Source organism: Rhinolophus sinicus, linkage group LG02 (genome assembly GCF_036562045.2).
Source record: "Rhinolophus sinicus isolate RSC01 linkage group LG02, ASM3656204v1, whole genome shotgun sequence".
Classification (NCBI taxonomy): Eukaryota; Metazoa; Chordata; class Mammalia; order Chiroptera; family Rhinolophidae; genus Rhinolophus; species Rhinolophus sinicus.
This window is the reverse complement of record NC_133752.1, coordinates 69,126,359-69,148,944: the sequence shown is the minus strand read 5'-3', so window position 1 is coordinate 69,148,944 and position 22,586 is coordinate 69,126,359. Positions and strand designations below refer to the sequence as shown.

The 22,586-nt window shown below is 37.7% G+C and overlaps 1 protein-coding gene across 5 annotated transcripts in view; it reads left to right on the top strand.

Annotated features, from left to right (window-relative positions):
* The window catches only part of CRACD (capping protein inhibiting regulator of actin dynamics), a 257,288-nt gene that overhangs the window by 138,051 nt on the left and 96,651 nt on the right, over window positions 1-22,586 (top strand). For 2 of the 5 annotated variants that reach the window (XM_019740147.2, XM_074324516.1), the window contains exon 1: window positions 2,019-2,171. The exons of the other annotated variants lie outside the window; for them this stretch is intronic. The gene's annotated coding sequence lies outside the window, so the exon portion shown is untranslated. Of the gene's footprint in view, window positions 1-2,018; window positions 2,172-22,586 lie in introns of those variants that run through there. 5 annotated transcript variants of the gene reach the window in all.

The window sequence follows — 22,586 nt, the reverse complement described above, 5'->3', positions numbered from 1 at the left end:
CAGTGATTCATTCCACTGCCACTAAATAAGCATTTAAATTGAGGCATGGGTTGGGGATTTATATTTAATGGAAATACCAAAGAATTTCAGAAGTTCAGTCTGTGTTTTAGACACTATAGTAAAGCCTTTGACTGTCAATCATGAAAAGTCATGGCTTGCTCTGAAAGAAACAGGCATGCCTCAGTACTTGATTGTCCTGATGTATAACCTGTATTGTGGACAGGAAGCCACTGTCGGGACAGAATATGGAAAGACAGAATGGTTTCCTATAGGCAAAGGCATCAGACAGGGGTGCGTGTTATCGCCCTATTTGTTCCATCTTAACTGGGGTAGACTCAGAGGAAGGAGGAGGGAAAGTTGGTGGAAGAAATATCAGTAACTTAAGATATGCAGATGACACCATCTTACTGGCAGAAAGTAGCCATAATTTGAAATGACTTCTGATGCAAGTGAAAAAGGAGCGTGCCAAAGCAGGGCTGCATTTGAGCATCAAGCAGACAAAAATCGTGACTACAGGAGAAATACACAACTTTAACATAGACAATGAAGACATTGAAATTGCTGAAGATTTTTGCTTGCCTTATTTCAGTCGTCAATTCAAGTGGAGACTGTAACCAAGAAATCAAGGGAAGACTGAGACTCCGAAGGGCAGCAGTGGAGGAGTTGGGAAAGATCATTAAGAGCAAAGATGTGTCATTAGAGACCAAAGCTAAGATTGCCCATAACCTCGTAGTCCCAATACTATGTACAGATGTGAAAGCTGGACAGTGAGGAAGGCTGATAGGAGAAAACATTGACTCATTTGAAGTATGGTGTTGGAGAAGATCACTACAGATACCCTGGACTGCCAGGAAAATGAACAAGTGGCTCCCAGAGGAAATTAAGCCTGAAACATCGCTGGAGGCAAAAAAGGACAAAACTGAAGCTGTCCCACTTGGGCCCCGTCATAAGAAGTTGGGGTTCTTTGGAAAACACAATAATGCAGGGAAAAGGGAAGGCGGCAGGAAAAGAGGAAGACCAAATGTGAGACGGATGGACTCCATAAAGAAGCCATAGGCCTGCGTCTCCAGGAGCTGAGTGGGGCTGTTGAGGTCGCGACAGTGTGGACATCACTCATTCAGAGTCCCCAGGAGTTGGAACCTGCTCCATAGCATGTAACACACACAGTGGAAAGGAAGGTTTAATTGAATGACCAACTGAAACAAATTATTAGAACAGTCAGGTAAACCTGAAGGCACTAAGAAAACCACCATTGGCTGATCATTCAGGGAAGAAAGGCTGGAAAACATAGTGGGAAGAACGACCTAATTTTCTCCTTGCTCTGAACTTGTTTATATGATTGAATTAGTAGTTTAAAATACTGTATATGTACTGCTTTGTTTTGCTTTATCTTTCTATGTCTTATCTCTTTATTTTTGAACTCTTGAGAAACAAGTCTACATGTGACAGCTCTCTTTGTCCCTGACGGTCTCTAGCACTTCTTACACAAAGAGACAGTGCCATAGATATTTGTTGATTGCTGGATTAAAACCATGCCTGGTGATCTAGTTTTTTGTTTGTTTGTTTGTTTTTAATTCAAGGAGTTTGCTCACCACATATGCATTACTATCCTCAATTTATTTTTTGGACGCTGAGGTTGGAGGTGACTGAGTGAGTTGTAGCATTCTTCCGGTGGTGCTGAGTGCATTATTGATGAGTAGCAGAATTGACTAGCATCAATGTCAGCTGAGGGTTTTCTTCCTCTCTTTTTCCTTGTTGTTTAGGCAGGAGAAGTGAAGGACAATTTTCAGGCCTCTCCAACAGCTGCATGATAAATAGTTTCTGGATAAATTAATATCCTCCTCTAGATGAAAGCACAACAAGGAGCCAGATCTGGCTGTCCTGATTTTGCTTTCCTTGTTCAGCCCAGTGGCGGGCGTCGCTCTTGCTCTTGGTTCGGGTCCCAGCCCCGCCCTGGCTGGTCTGTAACTGTGGGTGAGTCATGGCCACCTTGCTGGCGCTCCTTTTTCCAATTGTAAAAGAGAGATGACTTGCCAACAGATGATGTCTTCAGGTGCCTCCAACTTCTGGAATGAAAGACCCTCTGGAAACACAAAGCGTTTTTGTTGCAATAAAATGGGCTCTTCGAATAACTAACTCCTCTTCTTCCCTCAACCATATTTCCTGCTGAGGTAAGTAATGTGGATTGGCTTTTTTTTTTCTCCCCTTCAGCTTTTAGTTCTTTTTCTGTATGTCTGGCCTTGTAAATGTGGTGCGTAAATGCTATAATTATAACCCTTTTTGACAGCTCTGTAATTTAATTGTAATTCACTCTGAGCATCTTTTTAAGACAATGATGTGTATTGAGGATGCAGCTGTTCCAATCTCATTTGCTAAAATGACAGGAATTATTGGAATCATAGTCCCAGCAACTGCGGGAACTTCCGATCTATTCAAGGCCAAATATAGGGACATAGTGTGTGTGTGTGTGGCCACTTTCAGGACCTTGGTTTGGCAAAAGTAGCAGTGTGGTATTTATTGGCCTTTGCATAAATATGTCAATTATTCTGCAGTGGAAAACCCTTGGATTTGTTTTCTGCAATAAGCTATATATGTTCTGTTAAAATTCAGAGATAGTCCCTCTGTTACTCTGAAATTGACTCCTGCCAGCATTGGCGGGGGGTTCTTGGAGACCCATTGGTTATTATTAGTTTGCTAGGGCTGCCACAACCAAGTACCACAAATTGGTGGCTTAAACAAGAGAAATTGATTGTCTCACAGTTCTGGAGGTTAGAAGTTCAAAATCAAGGTGTTGGCAGGGTTGGTTCCGTCTGAGTGCTGTGAGGGAGAATCTGTTTCATTCCTCTCTCCCAGCTTCTCTTCTAGCCTCAGGTGTTCGTTCCTTGGCTTGTATGTGATATTCTCCCTGTGTCTTCACATTGTCTTCCCTGTGTGTGTGTCTCTATTCAATTTCCCCTTTTTATAAGGATGTCACTCATATTGGATTAGGGCCCACCCTAATGACCTCTTTTTAACTTGATTACTTCTGTAAAGAAGGTCACATTCTGAGGTATTGGGGTTAGGATTCCAACATATCTTTTTCTTTGGGTGGGGGGCACACAATTCAACTCATAACAGATGTCTACATGAATATGCAGGAATTTTCTTGTATAATGACTGCAAATAATTTGTGCCCTAAAAAACTTTGGGATGATTGCCTGAAGACTCTCACAAGAATTACTTATTTTATGATATTGTTCCTTTCATTTTGGGATGTAACATAGAGATATTAGATCTACCATCTTTCCTCATATTTGGCCAAGTGTCTGAGGTAGAGCCTGGTATACCTTTTAACCCTGAATGTAACTTACTGACTGCAAGATGCTATGAAAGAATCGATCATGGAAGGTCACCTCAGAACTGTTTAACCTGGAAATGAACTCACCTAATTGAAGATAAATAAAATGAGTTTCTCCCTAACCCCAGTTCTTCCCCACACCACTCTACTCCCCATTGCACAAACAAGTTTGAATGCAATTCAAGGAGATGTTCCTAATATCAGGAAATTCCTTCATTTGAGGATTCCGATGGGCTAGACCTACACAGTTTGTTTTCAAACAAAAATTTGAGGGGGGTGGGAGATGAGGGTAAAGGGGATCAAATATATGGTGATGGAAGGAGAACTGACTCTGGGTGCTGAACACACAATGGGATTTATAGATGATGTAATACAGAATTGTACACCTGAAATCTATGTAATTTCACTAACAATTGTCACCCCAATAAATTAAAAAAAATTGAAAACAATATCTACAATAGAGGAAATCAACTGGAATTATGGGGATTGTTTTTGATGTGATAGAAATAACAGTGAACTGGATATTTGGAAAACAGATTGGTCAAGGTTCTGCAATTGACTAATGTGATCTTGGACAAGTAAATTCACCTTTCGTTTACTAACTGTACAGTGTGGGCTTTGGGTCATTCGGTGATCTCTCAGTTTCCAGCTAAACGCTCTTAGCTTTTCGGGTTACTAGTGCGGAAACAGGCAGATAGTCCCGATTTAGGTCAGTGCTCAAATGTATGTGTTTGGTGAAGTCTTAGAAGGTGCTGGGTAAGAGATTCGCATAATCTGTGGAAAGATAAATGATCATTTAGTGTATTGAGGCTTACAGTATAATAACACTACAGGGACGTAAAGTGAGGAAACTAGGGAAATTTGGTTGTAAGACATATAAGAGGCCAGAAGATTATATTTGAGTGCAAGAAAGTAGTAAAAGTGCTCAGAAACCTACATGTGGGGTCTGTCGGCAGGCGCTGGCTGGGTGAGGCCCCTTCTAGTTCAGCACTTGGATCAGCAGCCACACCTGTGTCTGTCCCGCCACTCAGATGTATTTCTGCAGGGAAATCCTTCCTTTCCCCATTAGCACAAATATCCTAGACATGCAAAGAAAGGAATAAGATTGCAGGCTTCCTTTGCTTTCTAGATTAATACAGGGATCTAATTAGGAGCACTTGTGATCTCTCATTTCTGCTCTTACACCCAGCTCTTGGCTCTTTATAAACCAGCTCTGTGAGCTTCACTCTGCTCCTTAGGAAACAGATGGTGGGGTCTGAGCTGGTACGTGCCTAAGGGAAACTTGCCCTTATTTAAAGGAGCTGGATAGCCTGCTGGAGTCTGTGGAAGAAGGACACAAGCCTGGCTGCAGCTCTTGGTGTGCTGTGTGACTAACACAGGATGTTGATTCATGGACCATCTGGAATGAAGACAAGCCAATACATTCATTTCAGTGGACTAGTAATTTTATTATTATTATTTTTTGCAAGCCTGGCTTTTGATACTTTTTTTTTGGAATCCTTTTCTTTGAACTTTAGGGCCTGTGGAGGAGTTCAGTTGGCCATAAGGCATGATTATTCATTTATTAAATACTGACGAGAACAAATAATAGTTAAGGCGTGCTGTGACATGCGCTGTATTGTAGGTTTGAACAAAGGACTCTGTGAGCCTATGAGAGCCTACGGGAAGGGGGAAGTTGGTTCTACTAGGGGAGCAGGGTCCCTGGAAGTTCTGCTTGGAGGGAGTGAGGGCAGGCTTTCTGAAGGATGCGTAGGAAGTAAAAGCTCACTAGATAGAGAAGTGAAAGGAGGTTCCAGGCAGAGAGATAACCATGAACAAAGAAAGTGCTTGATGTATTCCGAATCCAGCCAGTAATTCAGTGTGTGTGTGGGGGGGGGTTAGAATTTGTAGTGAAGAGTGACAGGGCAAACCCCAGAAAGGCAGCGGATTGAAGCTAGATTGTGAAAGATGTTGAATGCTGTGCCCTGCTAGGGAGTTGAACTCGATCCTGTAATAAGAGAGAGACACCGAAAGGTTTTTGTGTTTTTTTTGAATAATTGACATATAACATTATATTAGTTTGCAGTATATGACATAATGGCTCAATATTTGTATATATTGTGAAATGAACACCAAAATAAGTCTAGTTAATATCTGTCACCATACATAGTTACAAATGTATTTTCTTGTGATCAGAACTATTAAGCTCTCCATAACAATGTTCAAATATATAATACAGTGTTATTAACTATAGTCACCATACTGTACATGACATCTCCATGACTTACTTATTTTATAGCTGAAACTTTGTGCCTTTGACCCCCTTCACCCATTTAACTTATCCCTCACCCCCACCTCTGGCAACCATCAATCTGTTCTGCAGCTCAGGGTTTTTTGTTTTGTTTTTTTTAGATTCCGCCTATAAGTGAGATCATACAGTACTTGTTTTTGTCTGACTTATTTCACTTAGCATAATGCCCTCAAGATCCATCCATATTGCAAATGGCAAGATTTCCTTCTTTTTATGACTGAATAATATTTCATTGTACATGTATGTATGTGTGTTTACCACATTTTCTTCATTCACCCATTGGTGGACCCTTAGGTTGTTTCCATATCTTCACTATTATAAATAATGCTGCAGTGAACAGTATCTTTTCAAGTTAGTGTTTTCATTTTCAAGTGCAAAAGTGCAATTGCTGGATCATATAGTAGTTCTAGCTTTAATTTTTTGAGGAACCCCCCCAAAAAATTTTAAACATGATTAGATCTGTGTTTTAGGATGATTATCACAACAGGCACATGAAGCATGGATTGGAAGATGCAAGACTGCAGTCAGGAAAATACATTTGGAAATGTTTGCAATACTCCAGTGAAAAACGGCAAGACACATTGCCCTCGTTCAGGTGCTTATTATTCCCGGTCTGCTGTTAACCTCTTCAGTAATTTCTACTTAAGAACTTTTCTCATGGTCATTACAAGGTTAAGAACTGCTGCTTTTATTTTTTTAAGTTCATTGGTTCTTTAATTTTCTTCTTTCTTTAAATTTTAAATAGGTGTAATGAATTTCTGTAGGTCAAAAATTCAAAAGTTTAAAAGGTGTAAAGTGAACTCTTCTTCCCACCCCACTTCTCATGCCAATTTCTCCCTCCCCAAGATATCACTGTTTTCAGTTTTATGTGAATCTCTCTAGAGATTTTTTAAAGGAATATACAAGGAAATATTAATCTATATTCTTATAACAAATATTTATGCCAGACATACAGTTCTTTTTTTTGTTTTTTAAGATTTTTTTATTAGGGAAGGGGAACAGGACTTTATTGGGGAACAGTGTGTACTTCCAGGACTTTTCCAAGTCAAGTTGTTCTCCTTTCAGTCTTAGTTGTGGAGGGCGCAGCTCAGCTCCAGGTCCAGTTGCCATTTTCTAGTTGCAGGGGGCACAGCCCACCGTCCCTTGCGGGAGTCGAACTGGCAACCTTGTGGTTGAGAGGACGCGCTCCAACCAACTGAGCCATCTGGGAGGCAACTCAGTTCAAGGTGCCGTGTTCAATCTTAGTTGCAGGGAGCGGAGCCCACCATCCCTTGCGGGACACGAGGAATTGAACTGACAACCTTGTGGTTGAGAGCCCACTGGCCCATGTGGGAATCAAACTGGCAGCCTTCGGAGTTAGGAGCATGGAGCTCTAACCGCCTGAGCCACCGGGCCTGCCCCTAAATTGTCTTTTTTAAAATAGTTTTTCATTGACTTTCTGGGTGTTTCATCACATCACCTGTAAATAGTGATGGTTTAACCTACTCTCTTCCAGTCTTTAATTCATCTAATTCCTTTATCTTGTTTTGGCTAAACCTTCCACCTACTTAATCCTAGTTCAAACCTGTTTTTTCCTCAGTTGCTGGTACTGTGTTACCACATAGTTGCGTTTGGCTTAAATCCAGCTTTTCCAGCACTACCTGGCAGCAGGTGACATACTTGCTTCCTTTGCCCTGGAGATGGGAGCCAGCTATGATCAATTGGTATCAGATAGAGAGTTGGGTGTCAGAGGATACAAGCCTTAGGCCATGCCCCTCAGTCTAAACCTTAGACTCTTCACACCCTTATTCTTGTAAGGAAATTAGGTAAATAGCTCTTCATTTATGATCTCTCAACATTGTAATTTTTTGAATAAAGGCATCGGGATTGAATATTCTTCTGTCTTTCTCTTCTTGATCCTATCTTTTCTCTTGCCTCCATTTCTCTCTACCTTTCTGAGCCCTTTTCTTCTTAACTCTCTTTTGTTTATTTCTCTCTTCTCTTTCATCTTTCTCTTTCCCAGGTACCCCATATTCATTGTATTATATTTGATTTTGAATCTTGGCATGCTTAAATTCTTCTTATAAAGGAAAAAAATCTTATAGCTGAACTTACCATGATTTATTAGGTAGAATATTTAGGGCTTTCTTTTAGTGCAGCATTATGAACCAGAAAAAAGGAATTTTATATTAGTGCTGCAGGGGCATCATGTCGATGTCTACCTAATGTAGACAGTAATTTAAGACCTTTAGGAAGTAATTTAAGACCAGAACATTAGTTGTTGTGAAATGATTCTTTGAGGTATTACTGTATAATACAGAGAAGCCTCTATTTTTAGCTAGTGCTTATTCTTGAAAACCACATCCTAAAGCTCTTGTTGTGAGGCAAAATCTTGATCGTGGAAAGCAAGTATTCTGACTGCTCATGATCTTTTCTTCTTGTGTATTTATTTAGTTTAAAAAATTTTTTTATTGGGGAACAGTGTGTTTTTCCAGGGCCCATTAGCCCTAAGTCGTTGTCCTTCAATGTTGTGGAGGGCGCAGCTCAGCTCCAAGTCCCATCTCCGTTTTCAATCTTAGGTGCAGGGGGCACAGCCCACCATCCCATGCGGGAATTGAACCAGCAACCTTGTTGTTAAGAGCTTGTCCGCTAACCAACAGAGCCATCCAGCCGCCCTCTTCTTATCTATTTAGACATTGCTCAAAGTCATTGGAAAATAGAACAAATGTGTGAATGGAGCCCTGAAAGCAAAATGGCATTGAATGAGCAAAATGTGAAGCTACAAGAAGTAGCCTTCTTGTCATCCCAATAAACTTTAATTAAAAACAAAAAGTGGCCTTCTTATCACTTTGAATATTTTGTGCCAACCCCTTCTGGCCTACAAAGTTTCTGTTGAGCAATCAGCTGACAGTCTTATGGGAGCTCCTTTATAGGTAACTCACTGCCTTTCTTTTGCTGCTTTTAAGATTCTCTCTTTGTGTTTAATCTTTGGCATTTTAATTATGATGTGTCTTGGTGTTGGCCTCTTCGGGTTCATCTTGTTTGGGACTCTCTGCACTCCTGGGCCTGTATGTCTTATTTCCTTCACCAGGTTAGGGAAGTTTTCTGTCATTTCTTCAAATAAGTTGTCAATTCCTTGCTCTTTCTCTTTTCCTTCTGGTACTCCTATGATGCAAATGTTGATATGCTTGATATTGTCCCAGAAGCCTCCTAAACTATCCTCATATTTTTGGATTCTTTTTTCTTTTGCTGTTTTGATTGGGTGTTTTCTGCTACCTTATCTTCTAAATCACTGATTCGATCCTCCGCTTTATCTAATCTACTCTTGATTCCCTCTAATGTATTCTTCATTTCAGTTACTGTAGTCTTCATTTCTGATTGGTTCTTTTTTATTTTCTATCTCTATTTTTATGTTTCCTATTTCTTTGTTGAAGTTCTCACTGAGATCATTGAACATCCTTATAACCAGTGTGTTGTACACCTGAAATTAATATAATATTGTATGTCAACTGTAATTGAAAAATTAAAAAAAAATTTTTTTTAAGTGGCCTTCTTGTCCACATACAATCTTATACAACAACATTGGGCTTCCTACCAAGGTTGGAATCTTATGTTTCATAAGGGCAGAAACCATGTCTTAATCATCTTTTAAAAAGATTTTGGCTGGCCCAGAGAAAGCAGATTATAAATATTTGATGATTTGGTAAATTAAACTAGACCAGACTGCTATGGTCTGAATGTGTGTCTCTCCTCCCAAAACCCCTATGTTGAAATCCTGATGTCCAATGTGATGGTTTTAGGAGGTGGGGCCTTTGGGAGGTGATTAGGTCACAAGAGTGGAGCCTTCATCAATGGCATTAGTGCCTTTGTAAAAGAGACCCTAGAGAGATCTCTTGCCTCTTCCACTATGTAAGATGACAAGGAGAGGGCCCTCACCCAATCGTTCTAGCACCTTGATCTCAAACTTCCAGGCTCCAGAACCATGAGAAATAAATTTCTGTTGTTTATAAGCCACCAAGTCTGTGGTGTTTTGCTACAGCAGCCTGAACAGACTAAAAACAGACCGCGAGATTAGATGGGCACATTTTTTTAAAATCTAGGAATTTCGGTGTGAGATTGGTGGTTGATTTAGATCACCTTCCAGTCTTGGCAACCCATTGCAGAACGGCTCCTGAGAATAAAGGAAGGGGGAAAGCAGATACAAGTACTATGAAATCAGTCTTATGGGCTCTTGTGTGTTGGCTCAGTTAACTTCCATTCCTTAGCGGCCCCAGAGGGCTATAATGCAACAATTTCATTATGATGATTCTGAGTCAACAGCAAGAACAACAAAAAGTTCAATGGTGTTTTATATACTCTGTTGCTAAAGAAAATTTATGAAATCCATTTAAGAAAGGTTTCCACTAAAAGTGGTAAGCATAATATCAAGAATATACTTTTGTGAACTCAGAAAATCTGCTACTTCCTTATGGGTCAGATAGATAAGCAAGTTGTTGTGTAACTACTTTTATTGACAACTCATTCTTTTTGTGTCTTTACATTTTATGAGCATTAGGGGATAATCATAGTTAAATACAGTGCAGAAGTGCTAGAAAATTTCGGGCTTGATACACAAGAGTGGGGGGAATAATCTCAGCATAACAAATAGATTCAGTAAAGACAGAATGGTCAAGTAATTCAGTCATAGGCCAGAGCAATGGATTGTCAGTAACAGAAGGAAACTTTCTGGCCTTTTTGAATCTACTGAAAATTTCTGGGTCTCCCTTGCCAAAAATTGCTTTGTAATCTCCTTATAAAAACAGAACTAGATTTTAGAACAGAAGTTGGCAAACTTCTGTACAGGACCAGACAGTAAATTAAGCTTTGCTGCAACTACTCAGCTCCATCCTTGTAGGGTAAAAGTAGCCATTGGCGGTGCTTAATGAGTGTGGCTGTGTTCCAATAAAACTTTATTTACAAAAACAAGTGTGGAATTTTGAAATGAGTACTATTTCCTATGATCAGCAACAGGTGTGTTATATTAGGTTGGTGCAAAAGTGGTTGTGTTTTTTGCAGTTATTTTTAACTTTTTAAACCGCAGTTACTTTTGCACCAACCTAATATACCACACATACAAACTGTCTTATAGGAGGTAACTACTTTCTAGACACAACCACGAATTATCTACCTACCGTGTTTCCCCGGAAATAAGACCTAGCCAGACAATCAGCTCTAATGCGTCTTTTGGAGCAAAAATTAACATAGACCTGGTCTTATATAAGACCCGGTTTTCTATTATGGTAAAATAAGACTGGGTCTTTATGTTAAGTTTTTGCTCCAAAAGGCGCATTAGAACTGACTGTCCGGCTAGGTCTTATTTTCGGGGAAACACGGTAGTCACTTTCTTTTTTTCTCTCCCTCTCCCTGTCTGTCTCTTAGGGACTACTTAACCTCCACCTATATATAGTTCAGTCCCCGCCCAGTAGTGAAGCTAGTCTTCTTTCTTACGCAGGAGATATGTCAGGAGCATCAAGTCGGCCTTGCTGCTTGTTCTGTTTTCACTGTGTACTCAGTTTCAGGTCTTCAATCCCTACCTTAGAGCCCTCCTGGTACCTCAGTTCCTCTAAGAATGAAATTTTGCCTTATCCTTCTTACCCAAGGCATTTCAGTGACTATGTCCTCATTCGATCCTGGGCACTACATTGATACAAAAGTAAAAATCATCAGTTCCTGTTACTGAGTACCTACTCTGATCTGGACACTGGTACATGTTCGTGAATAAAAATATATGTTACCTCCCTTTACCATCAAAAGGTTTATTGTTTAACAGAAACAAGACTTTCACACATTAAACAATTAAATATAAAATAATTTAACTCGTATGGTAGAACAAATAACCACTATATTTTTCTACAAATTATACTGAATGTAATTAAATGTTAAAATGTGCAGTTCAAACATGAATTGCTTTGGTTGGAAGATTATATCTGCCAGATGCTTGTGTTGAGCCTTGTGGGCTCTATGGAATTTAGTGAAATGAAAACAAGGGAGAACATTCCAGGTGAGGGTATTATTATGAGCAAGCAGCTAGTTAGTGTGTGTTGGAGAGAAGTGGGGGAGAAGGTTAGACAGAGGAAAGCGCCAGCTAGGGAGGAACTGGAAAGCCACACTGAGGCTGTGGAGTTTGTGAAGAGGATAATAGGGAATATCTGATGGTGTCTGGTGTGGCTTAGTGAAAAGCAAATTGTCACAGAAGAATAATGGACTAAAACTCAGAAGTGCAAGGTTCCTCTTTCGACCCTGCCACTCACTATGAGACCTTGGAGCCATCACTTACAATCCTGGAGCCTAAGTTTCCTTATCTGTCAAATGCGAGTACTCACCACAGAGATGGCATGAGGGCAAAATGAGAAAATAGATGTGAAAATGTTTTGAAAGTCATAAAAAAGTTCTCTACACATGTCAGAACTTGCAATGCTATTATGACAGTGGTGACACAGGATGAATATGCTGTAGGTATGAGCAAACTGTAATGGGAGAAACTAGACGTAGCAGAGAAGCGTGTTTTCGTAGCACGTAATGGACAGAAGTGGACCTGTTCTATGCCACATGGGTTACCATTGGAGAAACACCTCCCACACAGAAAATTCACAATAAAACTTCGGTGACCCTACACCCTAAGGCTCCTTTGCAGATACAAATGCCACCTCATGATCATAAGCGTCAGTTCTGAAAGTGCTGTATGCGACCCTCTGAATAAAAGGGAGCTTGCCTTTTGTAAACTCAGCTAGGGGAGAGGCACATACCAGAAACCGGGAGCCCATTTTCATCCCCTTTGGTTCCATTGATGTCTCTTCCCTGAAGTTTCTCCCTAGATGTCTAACTCTGTCTCTCCATAATGATGGAAAACAACTAACAGGGTAAAACTTGGAGCAATTACTGCCAACAATAAAAATATCCTTTGGAAAAAAGAAAAACATGCCCTCGTGTTTGCCCCTGCCCTGTGGGCTTACTGCTTATTTCTTCAGGGCTTTTATCTTTCCTTGAAAACTTGGAAATAGTTTGCTTCCTTTCCCGTCTGTTCAGCACATTAACTGCTCTGGGCAGGAAGAAGTTTCTTCAATATAGTTCTTTCCTGCTTTTGGTTTTAAGTCCATTACATAACTAGGCCGCTTTATTGTTTTTAACTTCTTAATCTTCCTCTTATTGGTATTGGGAAATGTCCTTGGTGCCACTGAGGAGGTGAGGTATGGAGACTGACGTGATCCTTAGCCCCTTTTATAAAAAGCATGCATAGCCTTCTCTGTATATAATTAACCTTGGGTAGGAATCTGGCCTTTTCCAGTCGAATAGCAGGTGGATATCAACTGTTCGATGAAAAAGGTGTTCTGAGCACTGCTCTCTGTGCTGGCCCGGGGGGAGACAGAGGCACCAGGCGTTGCTCCTGTTATTGGAGAGCACAGAGTCCACTTGGAAAGCAGTGGTGTGTCGGAAAAGTTTACACTCCGAGGAGGAAGAGCTGGTTCTGCAGCTAACTTGCTTTATGGCCTTTCTCTGGTTTCTTTTTCTGAAAAAAAAAAAAAAAAAAAAATGAATGGATTGAATTGGATCAATGGATTTCAAACAGTGTCTTTTAAATATTTTTGACATTTAAGACGTGTTTTCCTTTGAGGGCTGAGCGGATGGGCTTGCAAGGACTCTTTCAGATGCTCTAAGTGTCTTGCTTTTATGTATTAGGCTTCTACATATAAAATTTCAAATAAAGGCTTCCAGAGCTACAAGGGGGCCAAATGAGTCCTAACGTCTCTTCCAATTCTTATTTTCTGTGAGCCTAAGACTTTGCTACAAACTATAAGAAGAGCATAAGCGTGTGCAAGCTGTATGACATGGAAGTCTTTTATCAGTCATTCAGCAAACATTTACTACATTTCTGGTGGACTCGAGAGTATCATAGCTTCTAAACATCATAGGTACCTTTAGTTAGGTACTCTTTGGACTCGGATCAAAGTGTACAGTGAATTCAATATTGCTAGAAGTCCTAGAATATATAGAAAAGTAGAAAAAAAGAAAATAACTATAACAAATCCTACACTTAAAGATAGTCACTCTTATACTCACCTGGACTCGTAGTGGTCATTCTGGTGTTTTATTTCTGAGGTGCTGCTAGGTTGATGCCCTCCTCCTGAATTTGTACACATTTTATGTGGGAGAAAACTGCAGATAAAGGAATATGCTCTGAATCACATTAAAAGCAGTACTACAAGAACTACAATTAGAATCATATCAGAGCAACACTCTATCCTTTGGTAATCTTTTATTTCCTGAATCAAATTATCCATTAATTACATATAACTGAATTATGTAATCTGCCTTTATATTGGTAATGTATAATTAGTATTGTCCCTATATCAGTTAACTTAAAATCTACATAAAAATATGTAGGGGAAACGAGAAAAAAGAGGGAAAAAGAAAAATATATTCTATGTACACATGGAAAAACAAAGGGTGAATGATAATATAGCTTGCTGGGATTATAAAACCAACAGTGACATCTCCTAAGAGGCCTTATCAAGCTTCCACATGAGCTACACAAACAACCACAGCAATATATATAACCATATTGTATATTAAGATGATAAAGTACCAAATTGTCCAATACAAATGAAAATATATAATAGAGTACTAATTGTGTATACAAATTTGGTGCAAAAAGAGCTAGAAGAAGGAATGAAAATGGCTAATAAGCAAATAAACAATGAAAAATATTCAAACTCATGAATAGATAAATGACTGCAAATTGAAACAGGTAAACATTTTCACATGCAAACCAGCAGCTAGTTTTATGGATAAATCACAGTGTGGTATAGATAAATACAATCTTTCATAACAATTGGTATTAAGGAGTAAAAATTGCCAGCATATAAAAAGTATTAAAATCTGGCTATTCTTTGACCCAGCAATTTAGTTTTTCAGATTTTACATTCAAGCATCTATAAAATTGATTCTCCAATGATGAATTCACTAAAGAACACTTATGGGATATATACTGTGCACCATTAAGAAATACTTAAGTATGTGCAAAAAATATTAGTGACTAATGATAGTTATTAGTTACGAAGTTATAAACAAGGAGAAAAATGAAAACCAACCCGACTCTTGAACAGTAGGGATGTAACTAATCCCTCCTTCCTACCCCTTCTCCCCCCCCCCCCATTCCTGACCCTACCATCCCCATCCTCAGGTAACCACTAATTTGCTTTCTGTCACAATATATTAGTTTACATTTTCTAGAATTTTGTATAATGGAATCATATGGTGTATTTGTTTTCCTTGTAGTTTGGCTTCTTTAACTCATCATAATTATTTTGAATAACAGATTTATCTGTTATAGTATGTATCAGTAGTGCATTCCTTTTCATTGGCAAGTAGTATTCCACTGTATGGATATATCAAAGTTTGTTTATTCATTCACCTGTTGATGGACATTTGGGCTGATTCCCTTTGGGGGCTGCTATGAACAAGCATTCTAATGTAAGTCTTTCATTTCTCTTGATGAAATTCCTAGGAGGGATCATATGGCAGTTGTGTGCTTAATTTTTGAGAAACTGCCAGTGTTTCCCGAAGTTGCGTTCCCACCAGCACATACTTACCAGCATTTCGTATGTTCAGTCCTTTAATTTTAGCTAATGTAATAGGTGTGTAGTGGTATATCACTATGGTTTAAAATATGCATTTCCCTTATAACTAATTTTGTTGAACATTTTTTCATGTGCTTAATTACCATTTGTATATCTACTTTGGTGAAATGTTTGCTCAATTCTTTCCTCATTTTTTAATTGGGTGGTTTGTTCTCTTATTATTTAGTTGCAAAAATTTTTAAATACATTTTAGACACAAGTCCTTTATCAGACATATTTTCTCCCATTCTCTGACTTATTTTATTCTCATAACAGTATCTTTTGAAGAACAGTTTTTAACTTTGATGAAGTTCATTTTATCAATGTGTTCTTTTAAAGATCATGCTTTTGGTGTTGTGTCTATAAAGACATCTTTGCCTAATCCAAGTACTTAAAGGTTTTCTTCTGTGTTTTCTTCTAGAAGTTTATAGTTTTATGTTTTATAGTTGGTCTCTGTTCCATTTTGAGTTCATTTTTGTGTAAGGTGTGAGATGTGAATCAAAGTTCTTGTTTTGCATGTGAATATCCAATCTTTCTAGCATCATTTGTTGAAAAGACTAACATTTCTTCACTAAACTGTCTTTGCATCTTTTTCAAAAACCAGCCCATATGGGCTGGGCTATCTATTCTGTTTATCATCTTAATCTTCTTGTTTATCTTTTATCTATTTATCTTTATGCCAACACCAAATTGTCTTGGTTATTATACTTTTATAAGTCTGGAAATTAAGCACTGTTATTTCTATAATTTTGTTCATCTTTTAAAAAGTTGTTTTAGCAACTCTAGATCCTTTGCAATTAATTCCATATGAATTTTAGAATCAGTCAATTTCAACAAAAAAGCCTGATGAGAATTTGGTTGGGATGGTGTTGAATCTGTAAGTGGATTTGGGGAAGAATTGACAACAAAACCGAGTCTTCCAATCTGTGAATATGGATTTTCTCTCTAATTATTTAAGTCATCTTTCATTTCTTTTGTCAATGTTTTGTAGTTTTTCAGTGTACACGTCTTTCATATCTTTTGTCAGATTTATCCTAAGTATGTTATATTTTACAAATGCTATTGTCTTCATAATTTCAATTTCCAAATGTTTGTCACTATCACATAGAAATACAATTGATTTTTACATATTGATGTTGTATTCTGCAATCTTGCTATACTTATTTACTAGTTCTAATAGCTTATTTGTAGATTCCATAATTTTTATATGTTTTATTAGTATACACTTCACATATTATAAAGTTCTCTCTCTTAAAGTGTACAAACCAGTAGTTTTTAGTACATTCAAAGTGTCACACAACCATCACCACTATCTAATTTTAGAATATTTTCATCACCCAAAAACAAATCAATACCATTAGCAATCACTCCCCAATCCTTCCCTCCTGATAGCCCCTGGCAATCGCTGATCTGTTTTCTGTCCCTCTAGTTTTGTCTTTTCCAGAATGTCACTTAAATGGGATCATACAATATGTGGCGTTTTGTTACTGGCTTCTTTCACTTAACATCATGTTTTCAAGGTTCATCCATGTTGTAGCATGAATAAGTATACTTCATTCCGTTTTAGAGCTGATTAATATTGCATTGTATGGATATATACCACATTTTGTTCATTCATTCATCAGTTGATGGCCATTTGGGTTGTTTCTACTTTTAAACTATTATACATAATGCTGCTATGAACAATTGTGTACAAGTTTCTGTGTGGTGATTCCAACCATTTAAAACCCAGTTTTTAACAATAAAAATGTTATTCTTGTAAAAACGGAAAATAATAGGGGGGGAGAGAAGAAGCGATCATGGAGAGGTTGTATTGTCACTGAAAATTCGATAGAAAAAATGGGACTAGAAATGGGCTTATAGGATAGGCCAGGTTATGTGAAAACATGAAGCGGGGGCAGTGAAGTTATTTCAGATGACGTGAGAGCATGAGGGACGGAAAGAAGCATGGCTGTAGCCGAGCTTTGGTGCCAGGAAGTAGTAGAAAATAAATATTATAAACAGCTCGAAGGCAAATGGTGAAGGGTCTTAAACACCAAGGTACATGGACATGATTAGCCGGGTACTGGGAAGCACTGTAAGTCTTTAATCCAATGAGTAATATAATAAAGGGGATGTTTTAGGGATATTTATCTGATAGCAATGTGTGTACAATGTCTTAAAATACGGAGAGCTTCTGAGAAGCTACAGTTAAGTCCTCAGTTAATGCCGTCAGTAGGTTCTGCAACTTTAAGTGAAATGTCATACAACAAAACCAATTTTACCATAGACTAATTGATAAAAAACAAGAGTTAAGTTCCTGCAGCATCTCATCAACATTATAATGAAACAACGTTATTTGAGGACCTGTTGTATCAACAAAGATACAATTGTAACACGTCCATAAAGTGACTAGTGAGAGTGGGGAAAAAAATAAATGCAAGCAACACTGTCTTAAGTGTAGTAGATGTGCAATCACAACAACTTTTTTTTGTAGAAGTAGATAAAATCCATCCTACAATTCATGTGGAATCTCAAGAGACTCTGAATAGCCAAAACAGTCTTGAAAAAGAACAAAGTCAGAAGACTCATGCTTTCCGATTTCAAAACGTGCTGCAGGGGAGGGGAATTGGAGGAAGGTGTCTAAAGGTGTAAATTTCCAGTCATAAGAAAAATAAATACTGGGGATGTAATGTACAACATGATGAGTGTAGTTAATACTGTATGATATATAGGCAGCTTCTTAAGAGAGTAGATCCTAAGAGTTCTCATCACAAGAAGCATTTTTTTTTCTTTTATTGTATCTGTATGTGATGATGGATGTTAACTAAACCTATTGTGGTAATCATTTTACAATATATGTAAATCAAACCATCATGCTATCCACCTGAAATTTATACAGTGATGTATATCAATTATTTCTCAATAAAACTGGGGGAATCTTACTACAGAGTTACAGTAATTAAAACAGCATGGTACTGGCATAAAGACAGACACGTAGACCAATGGAATGGAGTAGTCGGCCTAGAAATAAACACACACACACACACACACACGCGCGCGCGCGCGCGGTGCCAAAAAAATGTATACACATTTTGAGAAAGAAAAAACAATTAAAATTGTAATATTCAATATATACCGATGCCAAAAGATGAATACAAGTCAAGTTTGACTTTTGCAATTACAAGAGGTGCTCAAAGTGGTTACTACCAGCGTCCAGACACTTCTGATTATGTGAATTACTGCTTGAGCAACGTTGACCAAAGTGTCCACCCGTATTACATTTCTTTGGCACCCCTGGTATATATATATTCAAATGACTTTTTAACAGGGTACCAAGACTGTTCAGTGGGGGAAAGTACAGTTTTTTCAAAAATGGTTCTGGGAAAAACCTTACACCATATATAAAAATGAACTCAAAATGAATCAAAGACCTAAATGTAAGAGTTAAAATTATAAAACTTAGAAGAAAATATAGGTAAAAAGTTTCATGATATTGGATTTGGCAATGATTTCTTGTATATGACATCAAAAGCCCAGGCAACAAAAGAAAAAGTAGATAAATTGGACTTCATCAAAATTATAAACTATTGTGCAGCTAAGGATACTATTGACTGAAAAAGTAACCAAAAGAAGGGGGGAAAATATTTTGCAAGTCATATATGTGATAAGGAATTGATATCCAGAATATATAAAGAACTCCTACAGCTCAACAACAACAACAAAAGTCTGATTAAAATATGGGCAAAGGACTTAACTAGATATTTCTCAAAAAAAGATATATAAATGGCCAATAAGCACATGAAAAGATGCTCAACATCACTAATCATTATGGAACTGCAAATCAAAACCACAGTGAAGTACTACTTCATAACCATTAGGATGGCTCTTATGAAAAATAATAAGTGTTGGTGAGGAGGTGGAGAAATTGGAACGCTTGTGTCTTGCTGGTGGCAATGTAAAATGATGCAGCTGCTGTCAGAAATGATGGCAATTCAGCAAAATTAAAAATAGAATTACCATATGACCCAGCAATTCCACTTCTGGATATATACCCCAAAGAAATAAAGACAGAGACATAAATAGGTATCTGTTCACAAATGTTCATAGCAGCATGATTCACAGTAGCCAAAAGGTGGAAGCAACTCAAATGTCCATTGATGGATGAATGGATCAACAAAATGTGGTTTATACATACCATGGGATATTATTTAGTCTTTAGAAGAAAGGAAATTCTGACACATGGTACAATATGGATGAACCTTGAAAACATTATGCTAAGTGAAAAAAGCCAGTCACATTGGACCAATATTGTATAAGACTATTTACATGATGTGCCTAGAGTAGTCAGATTCATAAAGACAAAGTAGAATAGTGGTTGCCAGGGCAGGGGGGAGTCAGGAATGGGGAGTTATTGTTTAACGGATGTAGACTTCACTTTGGGATAATGAAAAGATTCTGGAAATAGATGGTGGTGATGGTTGCACAACCATGTGAATATATGTAATGTACTATTAGAAATGGTTAAAAGGGTGACTTTCATGTTATATATATTTTATCACAATAAAAAAGTATAGTAGATGTGCAAACAATGTTTGTAGAATAAATGAATGGTTAAAAAGTCAACAGGATTTGACAGGCTGGAGGAAAGGTAGGGGCAAAGGTTTAAAGTCCTAGTGGTACCATTGACAGAAATTGGGAAGTGGTAGAGATGTTGATTAACTTGCTTTCATATGACATCATTATATATGACATGACTGCACTGGCAAAGTTTCGGTAGACAGTTAGAACGTAGGTGGAAAAGTAAGACTGAAAATATAGACTTGGAAATGACCATAGCGAGACTATTAAGGTCAAGGGTGGGCTCTGATTCCACCCACCCCAGGCACTTCTGGGGAATTAAGCACATATTACCCTCTTCTCCGCCCTCCAATCTTACTCATAGGATAGAGTCTTACTGTGTTTAAGGGTGGTTTTTTAGCAATTCATTGACATTGGTATACTTATTATGATAAAATAGACTTTTAAGGTGCCTACAAACTCTGAGTTTAAAATAATTGAAATGCCTCACCTAGTTTTCATTGGATAGATAAATACGCAAGATTATGGGCTTGAACAGATACACTGGGAGGAGGGGAAGAAATTGTAAAAGCTCTTATTAACTCATATCTGAGCAGATGCCATAAAGCAATAAATCTTGGGGTATTTGTCAAGTCAAGGCTCTCATCAAAAACAGATAAAACATCCAAAGCTGGAGACGCTTGGATTTACATAAACCACTAAAGAATTCTGTTTAGGAAAAATGAAATACTGAAAAACTTAGAAGCTTGCATTTTGTGAGATGTCTATGGAAAGTTTATTTTGAAGGTTTTTTTTTAATTTCCTTGGAGGAACAAGAAATAGATGAGCATGTTTGTAGAACTGCAGACTCATTAAATACCAGCTCACATCTCCCTCAGTAAGGCTAAGTTCTTTGAGGAATGGAATAGCTCATTTTGAACAAAGGCATCAGGCAAACCACTTGTCTAGAACCAGAAGTCACACAAATATACAGTCTCTCTGGGCAGTGGCAGCAGAGTACTAATCGAAGGTCATACTTCAAGTGCTCAGTGTTGAACGGACAGTCCTGTCCAGAGTCTATTTAACCACTCCCATGCCCACAAATGCTAATCATTGACAGTATATTCAGCTCTTAAAACAAAGGTCTAAGCAACCATAAAGGAAAAAATTGATAGATTTGATCATATAAAATTTTAAACTTTTGTGCTGCAAAATATGCCATGAGAAAAGTTAAAGACAAACAGAAAAAATGTTTGCAACATACGACATGTGTTTTATATCCTAAATATATAAGAAAATATATAACATTGAGACCATTTTCAGAGAGAGAGAGAGAGAGAGAGAGAGAGAGAGAGAGAGAATGTTGCTGTTCATGGAGCAGAGAAATCTCACACATTGCTGGTGGGAATATGAATTGTTGCAACCTTTTTGAAAAGTAATCTAGCAATGTATATTAAAATTTAAGTACACACTGACCCACCAATGCCTTTCTTCGGAATTTATGTTATAGAAATAAAAGCATCAGTGCCTGAAGATATATGAACCCAAATATTTATTTTAGCATTGCTTGTAGTGATGTAAAAGAAAAAACTGGAACAACCTGAATGTTCATTAATGGGAGAAATAGTTGAGAAGATTATGGTATAGCTATTAGAAAGAATGAGCTAAATCCAAATCTATTACCTGGGGGATATGCTATATTATATATATCTATGATATGAAATAAAAAGGCAAATTGCAGAGTAATTTGTAGAGTGTAATTCCTTTTTGTTAAAAAAGAAAAAGACAGGGGCAGCCGGATGGCTCAGTTGGTTAGAGCAAGAGCTCTGAACAACAGGGTGGCCGGTTCGATTCCCACATGGGCCAGTGAGCTGTACCCTCCACACCTAGATTGAAGGACAGCGACTTGGAACTGATGGGCTCTGGAGAAACACGCTGTTCTCCAATATTCCCCAATAAAAAAAAATTTCTTTTAATTAAAAAAAAAAGAAAAAGCAATCATTATGCTTTAGTATCTTTGTATGAATAAATAAATAAGGAGAGCCAGTCATGAACCGATGATGAGTATGGTTAATCTGGTTTTTTGCACCTAAGTCCTTTTATTTGCACATAAGGTCCTATAAAAAAAAAAATCACAAGAAAAGAAAAATGGACCTTAGGTGCAAAGAATTGGATTAATTATAATTTTTGATTCATGATTCACTATCTTACCAGTACAGCTTCACTTCATCACATTTTTGTATGGCTACCTAGTAATTATATGAATATAAAATAATGTATTTAGTCAGTTGCCTGTTGCTGAACATTTCAGATGGTTTCAAAATTTTTGGTTTTATTATTAATGCTATATAGCCATTTTTGTTTCCTTTCCAAATATTTTCTTAGCATAAATTCTTAGAACTGAAATTGCTAGTTTAAAAGATATCTATATTTATACCTTTATGTATATAGGTAGATATACATATAGATGTATAAATATATAGATAGGCATATTTTAACACAGCAACATATATATATAGATTTAGATTTAGATTTAGATTTAGATTTAGATTTATATATAATATATAATATTCTAGTTACCTAGTACTATATAACAAACTACCCCAAAACTTAGTACTTCAAACAACAACATTTATTCATGAATCTGCAGTCTGGACAGAGTAGTCAGTTATGGTGGCTTGTTTCTGTCCCACTTGACATTTGCTGGGTGGCTCGAAGGTGAGAGGCTGGCATCTTCTGAATGCGCTTTCACTCACACGTGTGGCGCTGGAAAGAGTCAAACAGC